This window comes from Rhinopithecus bieti, unplaced genomic scaffold (genome assembly GCF_001698545.2).
Source record: "Rhinopithecus bieti isolate Rb0 unplaced genomic scaffold, ASM169854v2 scaffold_79532, whole genome shotgun sequence".
Lineage (NCBI taxonomy): Eukaryota > Metazoa > Chordata > Mammalia > Primates > Cercopithecidae > Rhinopithecus > Rhinopithecus bieti.
This window is the reverse complement of record NW_016830370.1, coordinates 1326149-1353227: the sequence shown is the minus strand read 5'-3', so window position 1 is coordinate 1353227 and position 27079 is coordinate 1326149. Positions and strand designations below refer to the sequence as shown.

Below are 27079 nucleotides of genomic sequence, written 5' to 3'. Positions count from 1 at the left end.
AAAAAAAAAAAAAAAAAAAAAAAAAAAACGAGGTCATCTTCAATACAATTAAAGATACAGAACAAAGCAAAAGGTTGTATCACTGTTTTCTTTCTTCTTTCTTTTTATCTTTCCCTTTCTTTTTTTTTTCTTTCTCTCTTCTGTTTTTGAGAGAGGGTATCACTCTGTCACACAGCCTGGAGAGCAGTGTTGCACTTCACTTGATTTTCAGGCAGCTAAGGCAGGATATTGCTTAAGCCCTGGAGTTCGAAGCTGTGGTGAGGTATGATCCCGACACTCCACTCCAGCCTGGGTGACAAAACAAGACCCTGTATCAGAAAAATAAAGCATGAAGTTTAATAAGTTCCAAAATACATGTGCACCCATAAAGCCATTACCACAATAATAACAATGAATATGCCCATCCCACCCCCAAATTTCCTGTGTTCCTTGGTAATCTCTTCCTCAACCCCTCCCTGCCTCTTCCCTTCACATCGTTAGGCAAGCAATGATCTTTTTTCTGTCATATCAGTGTCAGTTTGTTTCTAGAGTTTTATATAAATGGAATCATAACACTCTCTCTTTGGCTTCTTTCACTCGGTGTAATTATTTTGAGATTCATCCGTGTTGAAGTATGTGTCAATAGCATATTCTGTTTCACTGCTGAGTCATATTCCATTGTATGGATACGTCACAGTTTGCTTATTCATTCAGCTGATGATGGACATTTTCACTAGTTCCAGTTTGGAGTTATTACAAAGAAAATGAAACATTTGTAAGCAATCTTTGTGTGGACATATGCTTTCCTTTCTCCCTTTCTCTTGGGTAAATATTTGGTAGTGGAATGGCTAGATTATACAGTAGGTGAATGTTTACCTGTTTAGGAAACTCCCAATTTTTTTCTCAAAGTAGTTTTACTATTTTACATTCCCACCAACAGTGTGAGTGTTCCAGTTGTTCCACATGATAATATAAACTTGGTATGGTTAGCCGTCTTCATTTTAGCTATTTTAATAGGTGGATATTAATTTCTCATTTTGTTTTAGTTTGCATTTTCCTTATTTTTGTTACTTCTAAATACAGACTACTGTTTACGTTGGGCATCTTTTTATGTGCATATTTGTCATTTGTATATCTTCTTGGGTCAAAGACATTTGAACAAGAGCAACTCCATCTTGAATAGGGGCTGGGTAGATTGAGGCTGAAACCTACTGAGCTGCATTTCCAGGAGGTGAGGCATTCTTACTCACAGGATCAGACAGGAGGTCAGCACAAGATGCAGGTCATGAAGACCTTTCTGATAAGACACCATGCAGTAAAGAAGCCGGCCAAAACCCACCAAAAACAAGATGGTGATGAAAGTGGCCTCTGGTCATCCTCACTGCTCATTATATGCTAATTATAATACATTAGCATGCTAAAAGACACTCCCACCAGCACCATGACAGTTTGCAAATGCCAAGGCAACGTCAGAAAGTTACTCTATATAATCTAAAAGGGGGAGGAACCTTCCTCATTCAGGTAAACTCACAAATAATCCACCTTCTGTTGAGCATACAATCAAGAAATAAGCATAGTCAGTAGAACAACTCATGTCACATCTCTGCCTGTGGTACAGCCAGTCTTCATTCCTTTACTTTTCTAATAAACTTGCTCTCACTTTACTCTATGGACTCGCCCCATATTCTTGCTGGACAACCGAGAACCGTCTTTTGGGGTCCAGATCAGGACCCCTTTCCTATAACACCTTGGTGAGGCCTGTTCAAATCTTTTGTCAGTTTTTAAAATCAGTTTTTTTCTTATACACTCTGGAAACATGTCTCTTATCAAACACATGATTTGTGAGTATTTCCTCCCAGTCTATGGCTTGTATTTTCAAAATTAAAAGTTTTTAAATTTTTTGGTAAAGTCTAATTTGTTAATATCTTATTGCACACATTGTGTTTTTCATGTCCCTCAGGGCTCGCTGACTCTGCCTTAGTCCTGGGGCTGGCTATGCAGTGGGCTCCTCAGTTGTAGCAGTGTAATACCAGCAGAATGTGATTCTTGGGGTACCCCCTGGGGAGCTGAAGGTGGCTGTGTTGATGGATCTGTTTTGGGACTCAGGAGAGGTGCGCAGCCCCATCTTTACACACAGCCTCATCTTCCAGGAGCCATGACTCAGAGGAAAAGGGTGCTTGGATTTTGTTATAGCCATTTGCTTTGTGGAAATTAGTGTTTACCATATTATATAAAAGATAGAATTGCATTAGGTCTTCCAACTGTTTATTTTTTAGCTTCCAATTGTATAAGTTTATAGATTTTTAAACCAAGATGCTTTATATATTTTTTTGTGGAAGTATAAGTTTTTTTTGTTTTGTTTTGTTTTGTTTTTGAGACGGAATCTCTCTCTGATGCCTAGGCTGGAGTGCAGTGGCCGGATCTCAGCTCACTGCAAGCTCTGCCTCCCGGGTTATGCCATTCTCCTGCCTCAGCCTCCCGAGTAGCTGGGACTACAGGCGCCCGCCACCTCGCCCGGCTAGTTTTTTGTATTTTTTTAGTAGAGACGGGGTTTCACAGTGTTAGCCAGGATGGTCTCGATCTCCTGACCTCGTGAGCCGCCCGTCTCAGCCTGCCAAAGTGCTGGGATTACAGGCTTGAGCCACCACGCCCAGCCTGGAAGTATACGTTTTATGGCACATGGTTGGTACCATTGTTTCTTGCTTTCCGGCAAAATTGATCTTGAGTCCCAGCCAACTTCTTAGTAGCTTTGGGGCACTTATACAAGCCTCATCTGCTAGAAAAGACATAATAAAATTGATTGCATAAGTGATACATTTTTTTGGCCAGGCGCAGTGGCTCACACCTGTAATCCCAGCACTTTGGGAGGCCAAGGTGAGTGGATCACCTGAGGTCAGGAGTTTGAGACCAGCCTGGCCAGCATGGAGAAATATGTCTCTACTAAAAATAGAAAAAAATTAGCCAGGCATGGTGGTATATGCCTGTAATCCCAGCTACTCTGGAGGCTGAAGGAGGAGAATCGCTTGAACCTGGAAGGCAGAGGTTGCAGTGAGCTCAGGTCATGCCATTGCTCTCTAGCCTGGGTGACAAGAGCAAAACTGTGTCTCAAAAATAAAAAAGACAAATATCTTAAAATTTCATCTTGTATTCATGCCCTTGGCAATGACTTTTATAGTGGTTCCCATCAAGAGACAAATTCTGCTTCCCAAACCTTGAATCTTTCTGGCCTTATTTGCACAGGCCAAAGCTGTGCATATGACAGTGTGTCAGTTTGGTACCTAGGTTCAAACGGTTTTAAATGCTTCTGTTTTCTTTTTCAGAACCCTTTCATCTCTATTAGAACAAGCCCATTTTAACTTTCTGGAGGATAAAATAGCATGCTGAGAAAAGGAAAAGCCAAAGTGCCTCAGTTTACAGACAGCTCACTCCCAGAAGCAGAGCCACCTAATTCACCAGCAGCTGACCACTCACACCTGAAGGAGCCAAACTGAGCCCAGCAGAATGGCCCAGCTGAGCCCAGCCTAAATTTCTAACCAGCTCAATCAGGAGCTAGTATGTTTTGAGATTGTTTGTTATGCAGTTATAGCTCACTAATGTATATACCCATTAAAGACAGGATGCCAGGACAGATCGATTACAAATAACCTGCAAATGCTCGGCACCCTATAAGGATTGATTTTCTTTTCCCTTTATTTAATAGATTTGTTGTAAGATGGTATTGAGTTATTCAGAAGTGAGGTAGGAGAATAGGGTGTGGAGGCAGGGAACTTAAGGCCAATTTGTGCTGACTTCCTAAGAAAAAAAAACACACACACACACACACACATGCACCAAGGTCTGGGGGTAGAGAACCTAAGATCAGTTAAGGCCAACTTCCAACAGCTAAACCAAAAGAGAAAGAACCCATCCCCCCACACCGGAGTGGCAAAGGATCAAAGGCTACTCTCCCTACAACACTCCCCATTCCATCACTCCTCAGATGTAAAGGGAGAGTGCCTTGGAGTGGCCACAGGCTAAGCACAGGCCATCCCTTCATCTGCATAGAATGTCAATTCCTCTGAGTTTTTAATTAGCCACAGACCAAATCCTTCATCCAGATAAGGGGTAGCCTCTAGGGACCCCAAAAACTGTACTTAAAACCCAGAAAACTTTGTACCCAGGTCCTTGAGCCATTTGCTTGAGCCAACACCCACCCTGTGAGTGCTTTCTCACTTTAATAAATTTCTACTTTTGCTGCTTCCTCCTGTGTTTTGTTCCTTTGTTACTCTGTGCATTTTGTTCAATTCTTTGTTCAAAATGTCAAGGATCTGGACAACTCACACTCACTGCCTTCCTTCTGGGAACAGAAGTGCAGGAAGATGTGGATGCATGTGATTGTTGCTGAAACTCACACAGTGCCCCCCACCACAGGAGAAAAACACACAGTTACAGTCTGACAATTAGGTCCAAAGATAGACAGGAAAACAAGAAGTTTGCCTTTAATCTATTCCATCTACATCTAATCTTTGGAAGTCAAGGCTGTGAAGAGACCTGAAGACATCGTGTTCTCTCCTCCTGGAGCCCCATCATTCTTTGTTTACTGTCTGATATTTAAAAGGAAAACAAACCTCTGAGAGAGGAGGGAGTCAGAGGCAGATAGAGAGGGAGGGTTTTGGGAGAGAAAAAGCACCCACAGGACCGCACCAGCACTGGCCCTGTAGCTAGCAGGAAGAAATGTGGTTAAGAAATTCCTTATGCCAGGATGTTGTTCAGAAGGGATTTTTTCAACTTAGGTGCAGGCGCAATAAATCAACCCAAATGTCCTAAACTTGACCCAGCTTATTAGAATATCATACACATGACATTAGCATTGTTGTTTTAGCACTCCCCTACCCCGCTTTCTCCAAGTTTTTGCTTAGGCACTCATGGGTAATAACCAACATGGAGTCACTGTGGCCAACCCCAGGCATGCACAGATGCAGCAACCTTAGTGGGGAACTTACCCCTCTCATTTGGACAGAACCCACAGAAGACTCCCTTTTCCTTGCCCCATAAAAGACCCATAACTCAGATGGCTGAGGTGGCTCATGCCTGTAATCCCAGCACTTTGGGAGGCAGGGGCAGGCAAATCACCTGAGGTCAGGAATTGAAAACCAGCCTGGCCAACAACATGGTGAAACCCCATCTCTACAAAAATACAAAAAATTAGCCAGGCATGATGGTGGGTGCCTGTAATCCCTGCTACTCAGGAGGCTGAGGCTGGAGAATCACTTGAACTGGGGAGGCAGAGGTTGCAGTGAGCTGAGATCAAGCCACTGCACTCCAGCATGGGCAACAGAGCAATACTCTATCTCAAAAAAAAAAAAAAAGAAAGAAATTAGGCCCATTTCTGGCAACCTGCTTTCAGGTCCCCTCTTGCTGCGGCAAGCTTTCCTTTTGTTTAATAAATCCTACTCTGCCAAACTCACTGTCTGGTGTTGCCCTGCTTCATTCTCCTTGGTGGTAGACGAGACCTGGCTCGTCTGAACTGAGGAGACCTGGCTGAACTGAGGAGACCACCACACCTCTACAAAACAGCAACTGTGAGACCATGGTCTTCCTGTGGACACTCTCAGCTTGCAGCCCCTGCTCTCTCTAGGGGTACTGTTCCACCCACCCTTGAGCCTGAGGAGAAAAGTTGGTAGAGAGGCTGTTCCCTCACTTTTAACAGAAAGGACACGTTCAGGCCCTCACTTTCCGGAGGTCAGAGCCCTCATGCCTGCACTCAATGTGGCAGACACCTGCCATATGTAGCTACTGGGTACCTGGAATGTGGCTGGTTTGAAGTAAAATGTGCTGCAAACAAAAAATGCACAGTGAGTTCAGAAGAATTATACCAGAAATATACTTTATTTCTTTTTCTTTTTTTTTTTGAGATGAGTCTCGCTCTGTTGCCCAGAATGGAATGCAGTGGTGCTATCTTGGCTCACTGCAAGCTCTGCCTCCCGGGTTCATGCCATTCTTCCTCAGTCTCCGGAGTAGCTGGGACTACAGGCACCCGCCACAAAGCCTGCCTAATTTTTTTGTATTTTTAGTAGAAACGGGGTTTCACCATGCTAGCCAGGATGGTCTCTATCTCCCGACCTCCTGATCCACCCGCCTCAGCCTCCCAAAGTGCTGGGATTACAGTCATGAGCCACAGTGCCTGGCAAAATATATTTTATTTCTAATTATGTGTCCGGAGTTAGTTCCTTCCCGCGGGTTCCTCCTCTCGCTGACCAAGAATGAAGCCACGGACCTTCACGGTGAGCGTTACAGCTTTTAAAGCTGGCATGGACCCAAAGAATGAGCAGTAGCAAGATTTATTGTGAAGAGGGAAAGAATAAAGCTTCCACAGTATAGAAGGGGACCCCAGTGGGTTGCCACTGCTCCCTGAGGAGGCCAGCTTTTATTCCCCCTCCCATTTCCGCTTAATTGTCCCCTCCCATGTTCCGTTTTTGTCCTATCAGAGTGCCCTTTTTTCAATCCTCCCTGCGATTGGCTACTTTTAGTATCCTGCTGATTGGTGCATTTTACGGAGCACTGATTGGTGCATTTTACAACCCCCTTGCTCGCTACAGAGCACTGATTGGTGCATTTTTACAGAGCGTTGATTGGTGCATTTTATAATCCTCTTGTAAGACAGAAAAGTTCTCCAAGTCCCCACTTGACCCAGGAAGTCCAGCTGGCTTCACCTCTCAATTCTATATTGATCACATATTAAAACAGTAATATTTTGCAGCTAGCAGACTAAAATTAACACAAACAATTTCACTTCTTCTTATTATTTTGTTTTTTTTTTTTTTTTTTTTTTTTTTTTTTTTTTTTTTTGAGACGGAGTCTTGCTCTGTCGCCCAGGCTGGAGTGCAGTGGCGCGATCTCCACTCACTGCAAGCTCCGCCTCCCGGGTTCACGCCATTCTCCTGCCTCAGCCTCCCGAGTAGCTGGGACTACAGGCGCCTGCCACAGCACCCGGCTAATTTTTTTGTATTTTTGGTAGAGACGGGGTTTCACCGTGTTAGTCAGGATGGTCTCGATCTCCTGACCTCGTGATCCACCTGTCTCGGCCTCCCAAAGTGCTGGGATTACAGGCATGAGCCACCGCGCCCGGCCTTCTTATTATTTTTGATGTGGCTAATAAAAAATTGAAAATTCACTAATAGCTAACATTTTAGTTTTTAGAGGATTACTTCCTTCTTAAAAATCTCAGGTGTCCTACACAAAAGACCAGAGGCCAGAAAGGTTATAAAACATTAAAATAATTGTCCTTATATTGTTTCCATTTGTGAACATGTGTGTGTGCAAGCGTGCATGTGTACCTGTGTGTGAGTACATGGGTGTGTGTATGCATGCATGTGTGTACAATTTATATTATAAATGGACTTAACCTTACACACCACAAAGTTAAAAAATGACCACTGGGCTGTGCCAAGCCAAGCACAGAGATAAAACCCAGCCTGGGCCAGGCGCAGTGCCTCACACCTTTAATCCCAGCATTTTGGGAGGCCCAGGCAAACAGATAACCTGGTTCAAGGCCAGCCTGGCCAACAGGATGAAACCCTGTCTCTACTAAAAATACAAAAATTGGCCAGGTGTGGTGGCGGGCACCTGTAATTCAAGCTACTTGGGAGGCTGAGGCAGGACAATCACTTAAGCCCGGGAGGCAGAGGTTGCAGAAAGCCGACTTCGCGCCACTACACTCTAGCCTGGGCGAGAAGAGCCAGACTCCCTCTCCAAACACAAACGCAAAAACCTGCCTCAAAGTGCCTGGAGGCCAGAGCCTGTCACTCTTGCCTCATTCAGTGTAGTGTATGGTTGCAACTTCTGTCACTCAAGGCCTGGGGGGGGGAGGGGGAGACTTACAGCCTATCCAATTAGGGCGCTGCATTGACAACTGCCGAATCAGGAGCGCAGCGGAGAGGAGGGGGCGGCATCCGGGAGGTGGCGGGGCTTTTGCCGGTAGCTCCAGCCAGAGCTCCCTTAGGGCCTCATCGCTCTGCTTCAGCTCCTTGGGGAGGCCTCGGTGATTCTGCCACAGCCTCAGCCTCTGTCCCTCTGTGACCTGCGGGTATTGCATGATTCCTATCTAAGACTCTGGGACACTCCTGAAGTCGGGAAATGGTGAGTGTGCGGGGCAGGGGGGCAGGGCGTCCGGAGCCTGGAGAGGCCTCATGGGAACCGGCGGAAAATGGCGGGAAATGGCGGTGGTGGGACCAGTCTGTGAGTGGAGTTCCCGCTCAGCCCTCGGTCCTCAGTCCCCTCCCGTGAGGAACGCGGGCTCCTGTCAATCCCCGCACAGCGGCTCTGCCCAGCCTGTAGCCCTCCTGGTGCAGCTCTGCGCCGGCAGCCCCGCACCTTCCCCAGGCTGTGGGGTGAGGAGCTCACCGGGAAGACGCCGCCGCGGCGTGCGCGGGCACCGCGTGGGAGGAGCTGTGGTCCGGGGTCCTGTCCCTACTTTACCCTGTTCCGAATGAGATGGAGGCTCCGTCAAAACATAGAGTTCATGTGAGCAAACGGGACTCAATAATGGGACAGCGCCCCCGTGGCTCGTGGTTTGGGGGCTGCCAGCGGGTCTTGAAGGAAAGGCTTGTGTGAGGAAGGGAAGCAGATCACCCGCCCGCCCCAACTTTCCCACCGGTCCCCTTGCCCTGAGCGCCGCCTCCGCCTGGCTGTTCCTGAGTGGCCTCTTTTAGAATAGGCTGGTGTCGTGTGCACAGCGCTTCGCTGAGTTCTGTGAGTGGTTCTGCCACATTATGGAACTTGAGGAGGGTGTGGGCGCCCCTGGTTGTTGGAGACGTTCAGAAATGAAGACGGGTGTCCAGAGGCAGGGACTGGCGTCTGCAGGGGGGCAGTTGCGGGAAGAGCGCTGAGCTTGTGGGGTCTGCGCTGACTCTGGGTGGGGTCTTTAGTGAGTTGCTGGACAGCCCGTTGGGGTTGGAGCATTGACGGGTGTTGAGGAAACTCCGCAGGTTTTCTGTCAGAAGAAAGACAAGGCTGAGCCTGGGCGGGAGGGAGTCGCCTGGCGTCTGCGGGAGGGCGAGTGGGTTCTGCACATGCGCGATCCAGCTGGGCGCTGTCGGGTTCCTCCCGGTCTCCTCCCGGGGAGAGGGGACTGGGAACTTAAGAGGAAAGGAGTTCTGAGAAACGTCCCTTCCCTGCACCCTGCTGCCAGCCCCCACCCAATGCTAACCCACTCCTGAGCACGCCCAGTGGACATTCACATGGCCACACCCGTCCTAGGACAGGGTTCTACCCTCAGGAATTGTGGCCATGGCAGCTTTGCTCCTACAGTTTTCTGTCAAAAACACACGCAGTGCCCAGAAGACTCCTGGGTCAGATCTGTAGCAGGAATCTGTTTCCTTCTCCAATCCAGGCTTCTGGAGCATCTGATCCTAATCTCCTCTGCCTTTATGGACTCAGGAATCGGAGCGTAGCCCTGCCTCAGCCTGTACCTGTAGCAGAAACCAGTCCTTTCATCAGTTGTGTCCTGTCCCCACCCCATGGCTCTTGATAGCTCCTTTCTGTCTTCTGCTTTTTCCTTCCCCACAAATCCTCTTCTGTGCACACAGTGTGCCCAAGTTCATCCCTTACGTGCCTACAAGAATTCAGACGTTAGGGAATTCAAGACCATGCCTTTAGACCTGGCTGTTGTAGGAACAAATAGAAATTAGAAAGAAGAGGCTTAATGATTTCTTTCGAATGAGGGAAGAATTTTGTTTTCTCCCTTTTCTTAAAGCATTTAGGTGGAAAATTTTATAATTATTTTCACTGGTTTTGAAATATATGTAAATCATTTTATCAGTTAAATAAGTCATTTGTCTTTTTTTGACTCAGACTTGTCTTTATCTAGGACCTGGAAACTATTGCTTTGAAATGTGAATAGCAAGAATATATACCACAGTTTCTGTAGGAGGGTGGGAGGCTGCCTTCAGCAGGTAACTGGCTCCACATTGCGAATCCACATCCTGTCGTGAAGATGTGGGAAGTTTATTTTTCCTTTGAATGTTACCAATTAGAAAACCCAGATTACCTCCCAAATTACTAGGTGAAATAATAAACTGTAAATGGTGCTTTCAAGTCTTCCACTTGAAAACTAATAATGGTGACTTTTTTTCTGTGTTTGCAGTCTCTTAGTAGATTGCCTTTGATGCACATCACATTTTGGTTTAATTATATAACAAAACATTTTCTTGCTGTTCTATTATGGTGGAAATTTTTTGGGGGATTGGAGATAATTTTTCTTTTCTCTCTTTTTTTTTTTAAGACGGAGTCTCGCTCTGTTGCCAGGCTAGAGTGCAGTAGTGCGATCTCAGCTCACTGCGGTCTCCACCTCCCAGGTTCAAGTGATTCTCCTGCCTCAGCCTCCCAAGTAGCTGGGACTACAGGCGCGCCACCACACTCAGCTAATTTTTTTATATTTTTAGTAGAGATGGGGTTTCACCATGTAGGCCAGGATGGTCTCCATCTTCTGAATTCATGATCCACCCACCTCGGCCTCCTGAAGTGTTGGGATTACAGGCATGAGCCACTGCGCCTGGTTGAAAATTTTTCTTTTAGTCATATTTTCCATACACTGTTTAGAAGTACCAGATGTTATATACAAAGTGCCTATCAGGCTTCACTTGAGAGAAAAACCTTCATTCTCAGGATTCCAGCCACAACCCACAAGTGTATGACAAACTGCAGCAAGGTGCTCCCCAAATCTGCAAACAAAATAGTCTATTTGGGATCTACAGTCCCTTCTGGAGCAGTTAGACTAGATTTCTACAAAAACAACTTCAGAACAGCAATCAGTTATTTCACCTCCTTCAGTGCTCCTGTCATCTTCAGATCTGACACAGATTCAGAGATCATGGGGCCCATAAACCCAACCAGGATCATACATATGCATTGATTAAACTTGAGAACTTCAATTCTCTCCCTCCTCCCCTTGCCCCAGTGCCCACAAATGTGCATAGCTCACCAGCCCTCCAAGACCTAAATGTGCAGTTCCAAATTTTGAATTTATTTTCTGGGATTTGAGAGAAGAAAAGAACTTTTATTTGAGAAATACATGTTCTTTTAATGATCAGACCCAGAGTCTTGTTAAAATGAGACCACAGTGATATACTGTTCCCATCTTTGAACTGTTTGTCTTTTGAAATTGCTTGCTATTGGCACAAGTGGCTATAAATTAACCTAATAATGCCACACTGGACACTATAACCCACACCCAATAGCTTAAAAATGTATGTAACCAATCACTAACCAATGTTACTGTTGCAAACCAATAAGAATTCCTGACAACTTTCTATCAGTTCCCTCTCTGCCTTCCTTTTTCCTTTACAAATATACTTGTAACTGGAGTGTATATTCAGGGTAGCTTTATACTCCAGGATTGCAATATTCAAGCTTTGGCCCCAAAACTCTCTACTTATATTATGTTTACCCTAGTATTTCCTTTTAGGTCAAAATATTCTTTAGAATGTATTGAAGGAGCCTCACTGAGGGGATCTCTCCTCTGGTTTTACTGTGCTTGCTCTAATCCCTAAGAATGCAGAGGCACATTGATCCCACCTAGAATCTGCATATGAAAGTTGGCTTCTGCCTAGGATTCCCAACACTGGACCAGACTTTGGGTTCAAGACGTATGAAAAACTCACAGAAGACATTTTCTGCATCATGAGAGGCCAACATAGACATCTTAAGCCCCATTTTTAGAGTGGAGCCCTTTGAGTTTTCCAGATCTTGTTCAGTGACCTGCTACAGCTGTGTGAGAGGCTTCTGATGGGAACAAAATCCTGTGGCAGAATCTGTAAGTGTAACAAGCATCTTAGCAGTGGGAGGTAAGGCCACAAAATATCCAGAGCCTTAATGACAACCATAATCACAAGTATGCCTTCCTCCTGTATACTGTGTTATGGGAGTAGAGTACTTTTGTCCTTCTCCTTACCTCAGAGTTAGCTGATCAGGGGCAGGGAATATCACATCTGGAGCCAAGATATGCAGGTCAACCAGGACAGCTCTATTTTCTATTTGCACCCCACAAAGTCAGCCTGAGTGTCTCCTCCATGGATCACTATGGGGGCATCAACCAAAGGTCACTGGGGACACTCTCACCAGCATCTTTGAGTAATGAGACATTTGAGGATGTCCTGTGCAGACTGAGGTCAGTCTGACAAGAAGGTCTAATTCTGCTCCCATTTCAGAGGAAGATTAAGTGACTCATCCAGGGTTTGTGCCTCCCCTCACAGAAAGAATCTCCTTGGTTTTTACCCAGATAAGAATTGCTCCAGTTTTCTGGTTCTTTGGTGAAAAATGAGGAGATCTGGGGACTCAAACTGATCAATAAGCTAATTGCTTCTATTTCATATGGTCATTAGAAAAAGACATAAAGCAGTCATGGTCCCTACCATCAAGGAACTTGCAGTCTGGAGCACATGAATAAATGATTGAATTCAGCATCATGTGTTCAGTACAAAGATGGACACTGTACAGGAGACTTAAACTTCATTTGGATTACTTCCCTTTTATTGTTTTGTGAGTTTTGGTGCCACTACCTGATCAGCTGTTCATTGACAGAAGAGAAATTGTTGTTGTTATTATTTGTATTGTTTTTACCTTGCTGAGAATAAATAAATAGCTTCTAACATAATTGGTCTAGAAAAACACAAGGGTTTTGGTTGAATTCCTTGTTATTGTGTGTTATAAAATAGGGAATTCGCTAAAATAGATTAAGATATAGAAACTCTGGGAATCAAATTTCTCTTCGGCAGGCTTAGAAAAGACAAAACTGAAAATACGGGCATAGAGAGCAGATGCCTAGGGCCCACCTTCTGTCCCAACTCTGTCCAGATCCACCCTCTGCTGAACCTTGACCAGGTCTGACCCCACACTGAAATCTCTCACAGAACTGCTTAGAGGAGCTCAGAGTTTGGGGTGGCTACTCCTGCTGCCTCTCCGGAGCTGGTGCTCACAATTTCCTGAAACCCAAAAGCAGATAAATGGGGAAAAGCCATATACTTTTGTGCCTTAAATTGTTTTTTATAAAATTAAAATTAGTGTTTCTAGAGACATCCTATCCAGCAACCTGTTCCCCATCTCTACAGTTTCAGTGGTTTTTTTCACAAGTCTCAAAGTAACTACAAACACAAAAATAAAAAATTCCTCTGAATTGCACTTAACTCTTTCTGTATGTGTCCCATCTATCTATATTGAGCTATTATTCTACACATTTAAAAAACAAAAAAACAAAAACAAAAAAAATAAGAAAACAGAAGAACAAATAGAAATGCTGGGGCCCTGCATTTAAATCCTGGGAAGTATAGGACTACTTTTCAGGATGTTATAGTATTAACACACGTAGTATGAACTTCCCAGCACACTGCTCTCTGACATACTTCTGAGCACATACTACATGCTCCATAAAGATTGCATTAATGCATATACACATTTTTCAAATGCAGACTTACTCAGACTTGCCACCATCTTCCGCCTCTGTAAACATTAAAGGGCCTGCAGAGAATGCCATATTTCAAGATGATGATTGGTGGTCTTGTCTTCAGATGTAAAGTATTTGTGTTATGATAAGGGTGTTGCAGTGAGGGACTCGTGCTGTGATTGCTTTTTCTAGCTGAGTGGTATAATGGGTCTAGGAGCAGGAGCGTCAGCAATAAGAAGACTTGGAATAACAGGAGACTTGCAATAAGAAGCTAATTCATGGACCCTTTTCAAACCTGCAGAATTTTGTTACTTACAGTGAGGTTTTGAATACCAAATAATTTATATGCACATTGAACCTTAGAGGCAAAGCTTGGCTGAGTGACTCTCAGCCCAGTCTTGCTGTAGAATCATGTGGACAGTCTGAAGAGAAACCATAACCTGTGCCCTCCCCACAGATCCTGTCTGTTTTACTGGGTGGAAAAATTACTGTTTTTGGCCAGGCGCTGTGGCTCATGCCTGTAATCCCAGCACTTTGGAAGGCCGAGGCGGGCGGATCATGAGGTCAGGAGATCAAGACTACCCTGGCTAACACAGTGAAACCCCATCTCTACTAAAAATACAAAAAAAATTAGCCGGGCATGGTGGTGGGCACCTGTGGTCCCAGCTATTCAGGAGGCTGAGGTAGGAGAATGGTGTGAACCTGGGAGGCAGAGCTTGCAGTGAGCCGAGATTACGCCACTGCATTCCAGTCTGGGCGACAGAGCAAGACTCCGTCTCAAAAAAAAAAAAAATTCTGTTTTTTAAATTGAATTCCTCACATGATTCTACCACAAGGCCAGGGTCAAGCATGAGGGCTTCCAGATACTTTAATGAGAAGTGAGTTCACCCTTTGTTCTAGGAAGTCACAGGGCCTGCTCTGCTTGGTTTTGGTAGGGGCATGTCAGTGTAGCCCATATTTCCACTGCAGCAACAGAAATTGCTGGCATGCCCTCCTTTTTCCTCAGAGTTATAGAATAATTTAGAGAACATTACTGTGTTGAAAGTTATTTTGTCAGATAACTCCATTCAGTCTTGTAAGTCAGAACTAGTTCTCTTAACTCATTTCACCTGTAGTCAAATTAAGGCCTCACAGCCGGTTGCAGTGGCTCATGCCTGTAATCCCAGCACTTTGGGAGGCTGAGGCAGGTGAATCACCTGAGGTCAGAAGTTGGAGACCAGCCTGGCCAACATGGTGAAACCCTGTCTCTAACAAAAATACAAAAATTAGCTGGACATGGTGGCGGGTGCCTGTAATCTTAGCTAGTCAGGAGTCTGAGGCAGGAGAATCACTTGAGCCTGGGAGGCGAAGGTTGCAGTGAGCCAAGACCGCACCACTGCACTCCAGCCTGGGCAACAGAGCAGGACTCCATATTAAAAAAAAAAAAAGAAGAAGAAGAAGAAGAATTCTGTCACTTGATAAATATATATTTTCAGGAACTCTTAACATTCAGGGATGTGGCCATAGAATTCTCTCCAGAAGAGTGGAAATGTCTGGACCCTTCTCAGCAGAATTTATATAGAGATGTGATGTTGGAGAACTACAGAAACTTGGTCTCCCTGGGTGAGGATAACTTTAATGTGTAATTCCTAATACTTTTTCAGAATTTCATTTTCTTCCTTTGTAGAATGTCTCTTAGGAGCTTTTGCTTTGCATGAATTAATTTCAGTTCCTTCATGAAAAAGTTGGGCATTTGGTGGTATGAAAAATAAAATCTTTAGGATGTTTCATCTTTACGTAAACCTTCTTTTGAGCTAATTTGTTTCCTTCACTCTAGGCTAGTGGTAATTCTGTAAGTTGATGATATAAAATAATTGTCTTTCACATCTTTTTTTTTTTTTTGAGACGAAGTCTTGCTCTGTGCCCCAGGCTGGAGTGCAGTGGCACGATCTCTGCTCACTGCAAGCTCCCCCGCCCCCGCCCCCCCCCCCACCCCGGTTCCCGCCATTCTCCTGCCTCAGCCTCCCGAGTAGCTGGGACTACAGGCGCCCGCCGCCACGCCCGGCTAATTTTCTTGCGTTTTTAGTAGAGACGGGGTTTCACCATGTTAGCCAGGATGGTCTCAATTTCCTGACCTTGTGATCCACCCGCCTCGGCCTCCCAAAGTGCTGGGATTACAGGCTTGAGCCACCGCGCCCAGCCGTCTTTCACATCTTAACATGCAATTTGCACTACTTATTTTTGATTCAGTAGTACTCGGTAGTGGAACTTAAAGCCCACAGATTTAAAATACTTAAATATTCTAAAGATTCTGTCAGAAAACAATATTTGGATTAATTTTCTAGAATCTTCCCTAATTTCTCTATTCTACTTAGCATAGTACTAGGTTGGTAATTGGAGTATCCCCAGCAATAATCATGTTAATTTTTTAAAAATAAAACAGGGGTTGCTATCTCTAACCCAGACCTGGTCACCTGTCTGGAGCAAAGAAAAGAGCCCTACAATTTCAAGATACGTGAGACAGCAGCCAGACCCTCAGGTTGGTGAGAGTGAATGGAGGAGAGGACACAGGCAAGGAGGCCAAAAGTCAAGAAGGAAGCCAGGCCTTAAGATGTAGTTTGGGAGGCTGAGTACTGTGGCTCACGTCTGTAATCCCAGCACTTTGGGAGGCCGAGGCAGGTGGATCACCTGAGATCAGGAGTTCAAGACCAGCCTAGCCAATACAGTGAAACCCCGTCTCTACTAAAAATACAAAAATTAGCTGGGTGTGGTGGCTTGTGCCTGTAATCCCAGCTACTCAGGATGCTGAGGCAGAGAGAATTGCTCAAAAACCCAGGAGCCAGAGGTTATGGTCAGCTGAGATCACACCTCTGCACTCCAGCCTGGGCAATATCCAGCTAGACTCCATGGCAAAAAAATAAATAAGTAAATAAATGTAGTTGGGAAGCTCTGTGACAAATAAAATAATTTCCAAAAGGCTGCATTTTTTCTCATAGGGTCATCTTCTGTCCCATGCTCTTAAATCCAAGAATTCTGTTTTTCCTTTTGTATCTCCCTTCAGGTTTACAGGGAGAGCCAGTGTCCACTTTATCACTTACCAAGGGCTGCATGATCTGACTGCTGTTCATTGCTTTTGGGGACCCGGGAGTATTTGTATTATTGAGGAGCTCTGTGTTAAAGTTTTTTTGTTTGTTTGTTTTTTTCCCAAATACTGTTTTTGCATCATGTCTAAAATGTGTAAGGTGAGTAGTGGACATATTGGGATTTGGTTCAGAAATCCCAGTAACACCAGGGACAGATGTTGCATCTTTTCTGCTTGGTGATTTTTAATCCTATAGAGGTTGCAGATGTAATTCTACAAAAAAATTCTTAGCAATTTTATCAGAACAATAAGCATTTTCCTAAATATGAAAAAATGTAATTTTATTTTACTTCAAAATGTTATTGTTTTAATATAAACTGAGATTTATAATTTAAACTCTACTTTTGCAAGTTTTCAAATTATTTAAAGCATGGGTTTCCAACCTTTGGCTTCCTTGGACCACCACATTGGAAGAAAAATTGTCTCGGCCACACATAAAATACAGTAACATGGCCGGGCATGGTGGCTCACACCTGTAATCCCAGCACTTTGGGAGACCAAGGCGGGCAGATCATGAGGTTGGGAGTTAGAGACCAGCCTGACAAGCATGGTGAAACCCCATCTCTACTAAAAATACAAAAATTAGCTGGGCATGGTGGTGCACGCCTGTAATCCCAGCTACTTGGGAGGCTAAGGTAGGAGAATTGCTTGACCCCGGGAGGTGGAAGTTGCAGTGAGCCGAGATCATGCCACAGGCACTCCAGCCTGGGCAACAGAGCAAGACTCCATCTAAAAAAAATAAATAAAAATAATACAAATAATAAAAATTATGCTAACACCAATAATAGCTGATGAGCTTTAAAAAAAAAAAAAGGTTTGCAAATAATTTTTGTGATATCCACCACCACAGATAAGTAAAAATGTCCTCACATTCAAAGGGTTGGCCATCACTGAATTTCTTAAATGCACTATGTCATTAACCAGCTTAGAACATTGCTAAGTGTATATTAAACTCTCAATTGTTACCTTATTTCTTAATAATATTATCTTTTAATTTTGTCTTATTTAGTAGGAAGCCTACTGAAATTCTGTTATTGAGATCTATCTATATATAAAAATGTGTGTTTCACACACACAAACACACACCTATGTAAGTTTTATATGTGTATAATAAATTCTTACTTCGCTGATAGGTTCTTGGAAACAGTAAATGAAGCAACATATTAAGAAAACTAATTTTACCAGAGTTTAATTAATACAAGAGGTATGTTTGCATGACATATAGCAACATTGTTGATTTAAAGATGCAGTTTTCAAGAACCTATTTTGAACATAAAGTGAGGGCTTACTGTACATCTCTGTGCGACCTGGATTTTTCTGATAAATAAAAATTGTATAACTATTTAATGTGTACAGTGTAATGATTTGATATGTATATACGTTGTAAAATAAAATATAGTCAAGTTGATGAACACATCTATTACCTCAGGTAGATAACCGATTTTTTTGTAGTAAGAACACTTAAAGTTTACTGTTGTAGCAAATTGTAAGCATACATTCCAGTGTTACTAACTATAAACAATGCCATTTTGCTGATGTACTTTAGATTTTTCAGTTACTCAACTTATAACTGAAAACTTGTATTCTTTGAACATTTCCTTATTTTCTGCCCTCAGGCACAACACTCACCATCAATCAATGTTAAAGTGTTTTGTTTGTTTGTTTTGTTTTGTTTTGAGACGGAGCCTCGCTGTCACCCAGGCTGGACTGCAGTGGTGTGATATCCACTCACTGCAAGCTCCGCATCTCGGGTTCACCCCATTCTCCTGCCTCAGCCTCCCGAGTAGCTGGGACTACAGGCACTCGCCACCATGCCCGGCTAATTTTGTTTTTATATTTTTAGTAGAGACAGGGTTTCACCGTGTTAGCCAGGATGGTCTCTATCTGACCTCGTGATCTGCCCACCTCGGCCTCCCAAAGTGCTGGGATTACAGGTGTGAGCCACCGTGCCCAGCCAATCAATGTTAAAGTTGTTTAAGGTTACACTTAAGTTTTACAATTGTGTTTTCTGTTATTGTGAAAAGTGACACTAAAATTTTCACATTGAATATATAGATCACTTATGATAATATGGTACTTTGACAATATTAGTTATTCTAATGAAATATGTTTCCATTTATTTGTGTCTATTGCAATTTCTGTCAATATCTTATTGTATTTAGTGTATACATATTTCATCGGTTAAATTTACTTTGATTACATTTTTTATATTTATACTATTGCAGATGAAAATTGTTTCTTTTTTTTGGAAGGTTTGTTGTTACTATTTGGAAATGCAACAAATATTTTTATGTTGGGCCAGGTCCAGTGACTCATTTCTGTAATCCCAGTACTTTCAGAGGCCAAGGCTGGTGGATCACTTGAGCATAGGAGTTTAAGATGAACCTGGGCAACAGAATATTAACTCCAAAAATCTGAGACGGGTCTCAGTTAATGTGGAAAGTTTATTTTGCCGGCCAGGCACGGTGGCTCACGACTGTAATCCCAGGACTTTGGGAGGCCAAGGCAGGTGGATCATGAAGTCAAGAGATCGAGACCATCCTGGCCAACATGGTGAAACCCCATCTCTACTAAAAACACAAAAATTAGCGGGGCATGGTGGCACGCGCCTATAGTCCCAGCTACTTGGGAGGCTGAGGCAGGAGAATCGCTTAATCCCAGGAGGTGGAAATTACAGTGAACTGAGATTGCACCACTGCACTCCAGCCTGGCGACAGAGCAAGACTCTGTCTCAAAAAAAAAAAAAAAGAAAGAAAAGAAAGAAAAAAAGTTTTATTTTGTTAAGGTTGAGGACACATGCCCCTGACACAGCCTTAGGAAGTCTTGATGACATGTACCCAAGGTGGTTTGGGCACAGCTTGGTTTTATACATTTTAAGGAGACATGAGACATAAATCAATATATATATAAGATGTACATTTGTTCCATCCTGAAAGGCAGGACAACTCAAGCAAGGGATGGGGTTTCTAAGGTCACAGTACAAGAGAGAGAGACTGCTGTATTCTTTTGAGTTTCTGATTTGCCTGTCCAAAGGAGGCAATCAGATGTCCATTTATCTCAGTGAGCAGAGGGATGACTTTGAATAGAATGGGAGGCAGGTTTGCCCTAGGCAGTTCCCAGCTTGACGGTTTAGCTTAGTGATTTTGGGGGCCCTAAGAGTTCCAAGATTTATTTTCCTTTCACAAGATTATGTATCCTGATGCTTTAATGAATGTATTTATTGAGTTTTTGTTGATTTACCCTAGAGTTATATATATATACACACATATATATGCATGATTATATAATCTACAAACAGTAATGTTTTTATTTCTTTTCCAAAGCTCGAGAGCTTCGTTCAATCCTTTTCCTTGCCTAATTGTTCTCATACAAGTTTTTAGTAATATGTTAAGATAGAAGTTGTGGCCCTGGAGCAGGCCTGCAGATCTTGGCCTCAGCTGTGGTCTCTGAAGCAGCCCTGTGTCTGTACATTTGAAGGATCTAACAATGATTACAATTTCTGTAACTGTAACAAAGATTACAATTTGGCAGGTGAAGAACTCCTTTTGTTCTGTCCTCATGCTGATGAGATTACCTCTGCTTTTGATGATTGTGTTAACAGAGATTTGGACAGTCATGGATTCTTTCTGGGCCCTGGAAAGATTAAATTTCCTTGAGGACATTATCTGTATGGCAGGCAGTAAGGTAGGGTTTTGAAGTTTGTCTGTATATGATAGGCCAAGTACCAGGTGTATGAATGGGTTTGGCTTCTACTGACTACTGGGGAACAGTTTTCACAGGTCTCTCTGAGTCCGTGATTGTGTACAACTGGCCATGGACTGTGACTGTGAGGGCTAGAACTGAGTCACATGGCTGCTTCAGGGACCATAGCTAAGGCCAAGATCTGTAGGCCTGCCTCCAGGGCCGTGGCTGGGTGTGTCTCCTGGCAGTCTCTTGATAGGAAGGACCACTTGTGTACTCTAGCTGAGAGGAGTTTGAGACAGTTGCAGAACTGCTTCAGCATCCTTAATAAGACCAAGCTTAGTGTACCATGTTTTGTCTGCAGCCATGTCTATGGGCTCTTGAGTTGGCCACCTGGGTGAGGGCCTGCTTTTTCCAAATATCTCTACTTGATTTTTGGCTCCACTGAGGTTTCACAATCCTAACCAAAGGCAAGTACCTTTCTACTTAGGTTTTCTGTGAGTTTACTACTTAACATATCTTACCTAAGTGGAATCATACACTGTCACTTTGTTAGTGTCTTCACTTAAAATAATGGCTTTAAGATTTATCCTTATTGTAGCCTCTGACAAGATATTTTCATTTGAAGCTAAAGAATATTTCATTGTATGTATAAGCCACATCTTTTTAAATCATTCATCTGTTAAGGGACATTTCAATTTTTTTTTTCCTTTTGACTTTTGTAAATGATATGGTTTGGATCTGTGTCCTCATTCAAATCTCATGTCAAATTGCAATCCCTAATGTTGGAGGTGGGGCCTGGTGGGAGGTGATGGGATGATAAGGTTGACTTCTCATGAATGGTTTAGCACCAGCCCCTTTGGTACTGTCTTTGCCATAGTGAGTTTGTTCTCCTGAGATCTCACTTTTTAAAAAGCATGTGGCACCTCTCCTTTCACTGTCTCTTGCTCCTGCTCCCACCATGTGAGGTGACTCACTCCTTATTTGCTTTCTACCATAATTGAAAGCTTTTTGAGGTCTCGCCAGAAACAGAAGCTGCTATGCTTCCTGTACAGCCTGCAGAACCATGAGCCAGTTAAACCTTTTTCTTTAAAAAAAAAACAATTACCTAGTCTCAGGTATTTATAGCAATGCAAGAATAAACTAAAACAGTGAATATTGCTGCAGTAAACATGGATGTGCAAATATTTCTGTCAGATACACTTTGCATATTTTGAGTAAGATGCTCAGAAGTAGAATTAGTGGGTCATAGAATAACTTTTTTTTTTTTTTTTTTTTTGAGGAATCCCCATACATTTTTTAGGGGGCTGTATCACTTTCTTCCTACCAACTGCACAAGGGTTTCAATTCATCTACATTCTTGACATTTGTTATCTTTTGTTCGCTTGATGTTGGCCGTTCTCATTAATACACGAGAATACCTCATTGTGGTTTTGCTTTACATTTTTTTTTTTTTTTTTTTTTTTTTTTTTAAGACGGATCTGGCCTCTCACCCCGGCCTGGAAAGTGCATGGCCAGGATCTCAGCTCACTGCAAGCTCCGCCTCCTGGTACGCCATTCTCCCCTGCTCAAGCCTCCCGAGTAGCCTGGGAAACTACAGGCCGCCTCCACCTCGCCTGGCTAGTTTTTTTGTATTTTTTAGTAGAGACGGTTTCACCCGTTACCCAGGGATTGGTCTCTAATCTCTGAACCCTTTGTCCACGCCCGTCCGCTCCCAAGTGCTGGGAATTAACAAGGCTTGACCACCGCGCCCGGCCTGCTTTACATTTTTCTAAAGATTAAAAATTTTTCAATAATTTTGCTATGTGTATTTATTCTTTGGAGAAACATTTTCATCTGTTCATTTGTTAATCATGTTACTTACTCTTTGTTGATTTTTTGGAGTCTATTCTGGGTGTTAACTTCTGTCAAATGTATACTTTTTACTTTTTTTTTCTTAGTTGCGACTCTGACTAAATGTTTATTTTAATGTGCAGGGATAAATTTAATATAATTCCATTTTTCTGTGTTTTTAAATGTGTTACTCATGTAGTTGATGTTATATGCAATAAAACATTGCCAAAACCAGTGTCATAATCTTTCTTCCTGTATTTTCTTCTAAAAATTGTAGAGTTATGCTTCTTACATTTAAATATTTAATTTATTCAGGATAGTTTTTGTATATGGTTCAGGATTTTAAATTTTTATGAGTACACAGTAGCTTTATGTATCTATGGGTTACATGAGATATTTTGATGTAGGCATGAAATGCATAAAAATCATGTCAGGGTAAATGGGTATTCGTTACCTCAAGTGTTTATTCTTTGTTTTACACACAACCTAACTACATTCTTTTAGTTATTTAAAAATGTACAATTAAGTTGCTTTTGACTATAGTCACTTTGTGTACTAACAACTACTAAATCTTACTCTTTCTAATTATTTTTCTACACCATTAATCTTCCCCACTTCCCCCAATCCCCCACTACACTTTCCAGCCTCTGGTAACAATCCTTCTGTTCTCTATCTCTATGAATTAATTTAATTTTTAGCTCCAGCAAATGTGTGAGAACATGCAACATTTGCCTTCATGTGCCTGGCTTATTTTTCTTAACATAATGGCCTCTAGTTCATCCATGCTGTTGAAGATGATGGGATCTTGTTCTTTTTTATTATTGAAAAGTACTTGGTTATGTATGTGCACCACATTTACTTTGTCCATTCATGCAATGATAGACATTACAGGTCGCTTCTGAATTTTGGATAATGTGAACACTGCTGCAGTAAAAATGGAGGTGCAAATATCTCTCTGATGTCCTGATTTCTTTTCTTTTATGTACATACCTATGAATGGGATTGCTGGATAATATAGTAGCTTTATTTTTCATTTTTTGAGGAACCTCTAAGCTGTTCTCCATAGTCTTTGTACTAATTTACATTCCCACCAAGAGAGTGCTAGAGTTCACTTTCACTTTTCTCCACATCCTCACCAGTATTTGTTAATTGCCTGACTTTTGGATAAAAGCCATTGTAACTGGGGTGAGATAATATCTCATTGTCGTTTTGGTTTGCACTTCTCTGATGATAAATGATGTTGAGCACTGTGTCGTATGGCTTTGTGTTATATGCTTTTTTTTTTTTGAGACGGAGTCTGGCTCTGACGCCCAAGCTGGAGTGCCGGGGCCGAATCTCAGCTCACTGCAAGCTCCACCTCCCGGGTTTATGCCATTCTCCTGCCTCAGCCTCCTGAGTAGCTGGGACTACAGGCGCCCACCACCTCGCCCGGCTAGTTTTTTGTATTTTTTAGTAGAGACGGGGTTTCACCGTATTAGCCAGGGTGGTCTCGATCTCCTGACCTTGTGATCCGCCCGTCTCGGCCTCCCAAAGTGCTGGGATTACAGGCTTGAGCCACCGCGCCCGGCCGATGCTCTCTTTTGAGAAATGTCTATTCAAATTTTTTCTTATTTATCATCAGATTTTAACCTATAGAGCTGTTTGTGTGCCCTATGCATTCTTGTTATTAATTTCTTTTCTTATGGGCAGTTTCCAAATATTTTCTCCCATTTTGTGTGTTGTCTCTTCGCTTTGTTGATTGTTTCTTTTCTTTTCTTTTTCTTTTTTTTTGAGATGGAGTCTTGCTCTGTCGCCGGGGCTGGAGTGCAGTGGCGCAATCTCAGCTCACTGCAAGCTCCGCCTCCTGGGTTCACGCCATTTTCCTGCCTCAGTCTCCCGAGTAGCTGGGACTACAGGCGCCCGCCACCGCGACCAGCTAATTTTTTGTATTTTTAGTAGAGATGGGGTTTCATTGTGTTAGCCAGGATGGTCTCAATCTCCCGACCTTGTGATCCGCCCGCCTTGGCCTCTCAAAGAGCTGGGATTACAGGCGTGAGCCATCGCGCCCGGCCTGTTGATGTTTCATTTGCTGTTTAGAAGCTCTTTAACTGATGTGATTCCATTTGTTCATTTTTGCATTGGCTGCCTGTGCTTGCGGGGTATTATTCAAGACATCTTTGCCCGGTTTAATTTCCTGGAGAGTTTCACCAATTTTTTTTGTAGTAGTTTCATAATTTCATGTCTTAGATTTGTCTCTAATCCATTTTGATTTATTTTTTCTTTTTAGATGGCAAGAGATACGGGTCTAGTTTCATTCCTCTGAATATGGATATTCAGTTTTTGTAACACAATTTGTTGAAGAGACTCCCCATTATATTGAGGCGGGAAAATAGGATCTGGAGGCAGGGAAGGTAAGACCAATTCACACTTCAGCTATGACAGGAAATACCCTTTCCATAGGGCATAGGCCATAAATAACTTTGTAATTTTATTTAATCCTCTCCATTTACATAGGGCATACCCGAAGTAACCAGTGGAATCTTCTAGGGGTATTTAAACTCCCAAAAATTCTGTAATGGGGCCTTTAAGCCCCTATGCTTGGGCTTTTTCCCACACTGTGGAGTTTACTTTCATTTTCAATAAATCCCTTCATGCCTTCCTTGCTTTGTTTGTGTGTTTTGTCCAGTTCCTTGTTAAAGACATCAAGGACCAGGACATCTACAACTGGTAACATGTCTTTCGGCGAGCCAGCCAGGAGGAAGAAGTAAGCCGAACGTTTGGGATTCATTTTTCTCCCTTTCCTGTCTGCTCCATACAGGGGCTTTCTCTTTTCCTTTCCAACTTGGAACCCTTGGTGGGAAGCACCTAAACACGGAGGCAACTGCGGGTTTCTGGCCATGGCCTGTGAAACTAATGGGTTTCCATGAGGAGAAGCCTGACTGCCACCTCCTGGTTGGTTTAAGGAACCCGGGTCTTTTTCTTTCTTTTTTTTTTTCTTTATTTCTCTCTCAGTCTTTAAGTGGCTGTTTATAATTGCCCTGCCCAGAAGAGGGAATGACTTTTTCTTTATCTTTTCTGAATGTGGTCCCCGATCCCTATGTATGGCGCAGTTCGGAGCAAACTCGCACATGTTTCAAGGGACTTAAACCTTCTTATGCTAAATTCTTCCCTTATTGTACTCAACTGGCTAAGGAACAAAAAGGCCCACCCAGAATCCAGTTCTCATTACAGTTCATGGCTATTTTTATAATGCTTATAGTATGCTCTGGAGGTGGCCACCTAAGGTCAGAGACATCTGACACTAAGATCGGATCCACAGGAGGATACTCTGTGGGTCCTGCGGACCTCAACCTACCCAAAGGGAACATTCTCGGCAGACGTTCTGAAGTCAAGTACTAAACCCTCCTTAGAATTTTCTCTTGTAGTTGCAGTGTTGTTTGGCCCCAACATTGTTTGGAATCTGGAGTTTACTGTTGAATGGAAAAGGGGAATGGCATTGTATGTATGCAGGCTTTTGTACTGTGATTCCAAGCAGGGGGCCTGGTTAATGTGTGATGCCCTCCTTTGGTATGGTTTGGTCCCAGTGCTCTTTGGATTCTGGGGAGGTTTGGCCTTTAAAAATCAAACTACCATGGAGATTGCTTTACCCAAAATTTTGGTTCACAGCCTTCACGGGATTATATACTGGGGCAAAGTAAAACCAGCAAGTTTCTATTGCTGTCTCATGGCTAAGGTTCCAAGCTATTGAGTCTTCATTTATGTGTGTTCATACATGTCTAGATGTCTTTATTTGCATGCACACTTACTGTTATATGTTATGTCTACCAAATTGGCTTACAAGTAAAAGAACGCTCATAAATTAATAAGTCTAAGCAATTTTCAAGTTCATGTGACTTAAAGTACAACTTTACTAAACAAGCTAGCTTTAAAAGTATTGGTGGACTAAAAATAGAAATGCCTTCATAATTGTCAGCATACATTTTGTCTGAATTTTATGTTTGTCTTTGCTAAATATTTTTAAATGTCAGTGTTAATTCAAGCTGGGAGCTGCTTAGGTTGAGCCTGCCTTCCATTCTATCTGAAGTCTCACTGAGATAAATACATATCTGATTGCTTCCTTTGGAAAGGCTAATCAGAAACTCTAAAGAATGCAACTGTTTGCCTCCCACCTAGCTGTCATCTGAAAACCCCCAAGTCGCCTCCTCACATTGAGTTGTCCTGCCTTTGTGGACCAAACCAATGTTCATTTTACATATGTCAATTAATATCTCATTTCTCCCATATTGAAAGTAAAACATTAAGAACAGTGAATACGATAATTGTTTTAGGTAAACTTTGTGTAAATTAAAACCATAAAGTTATTTTTATTTCTCACTTAATATCTGTGTCATTTCCAATTAAGAAAAGGGCTGTGATATGGGAAATATGTTTTTAAAATTGTGGAATTGTCCACATCCAATAGTTTAGGATTTTTTGTATTTTGGGGTTTCATTAAAGTTTTAGGTTTCTATTTAACGTGTAATTCTGTATACCAAATGTACCAGAAAGGGTTATGTTATTCATGAAAAAAAGAGAATAATTTTGTCTAATTCAGTAGTTATCTAAAAGTTGGTTCAAATTACAGATTTAAAAGGTTATTCATAAAACAAGGTAGTAAGGAATCATTAGACGAAAATGTGGAAAAGTTTAAATAATAAAATATTTTTTTAAACCTGATAAAGAATTGGAGACATTTGGCTAATTAAACATTTTCATAAAGCTGTTAGTTTTGATTAAAGTAAAATAAAAGTATTGTAAAATACATCAGCAGTTTGGCAATTTTTTAAAAAAACATAGTTAAGCATGAACCTGGATATAATGTAAAGGCAAATTTCACATACATCCTTGTTTCCTAATGCCTGGCTTTTTGGATGGATCAGAGGGCCCCTGAAAATATTCAGAAAGGAGGTAAATGGGATTATTTGACATGTTTGGGTACATGTGATTGCTAAAATGATGTTCAATCTTCTTTAGGTTATATTTTTGTGAATAATACTAATATATGTTCCAAAATTGTATGAGCTTTCTAA

The 27079-nt window shown here is 42.5% G+C and overlaps 2 pseudogenes; one reads left to right on the top strand and one right to left on the bottom strand.

Annotated features, from left to right (window-relative positions):
• The window catches only part of LOC108524360 (wee1-like protein kinase pseudogene), a 16945-nt pseudogene extending 8892 nt beyond the window's left edge, over positions 1–8053 (bottom strand).
• Positions 7947–27079, top strand: part of LOC108524378 (zinc finger protein 718-like) — a 36176-nt pseudogene continuing 17043 nt past the window's right edge.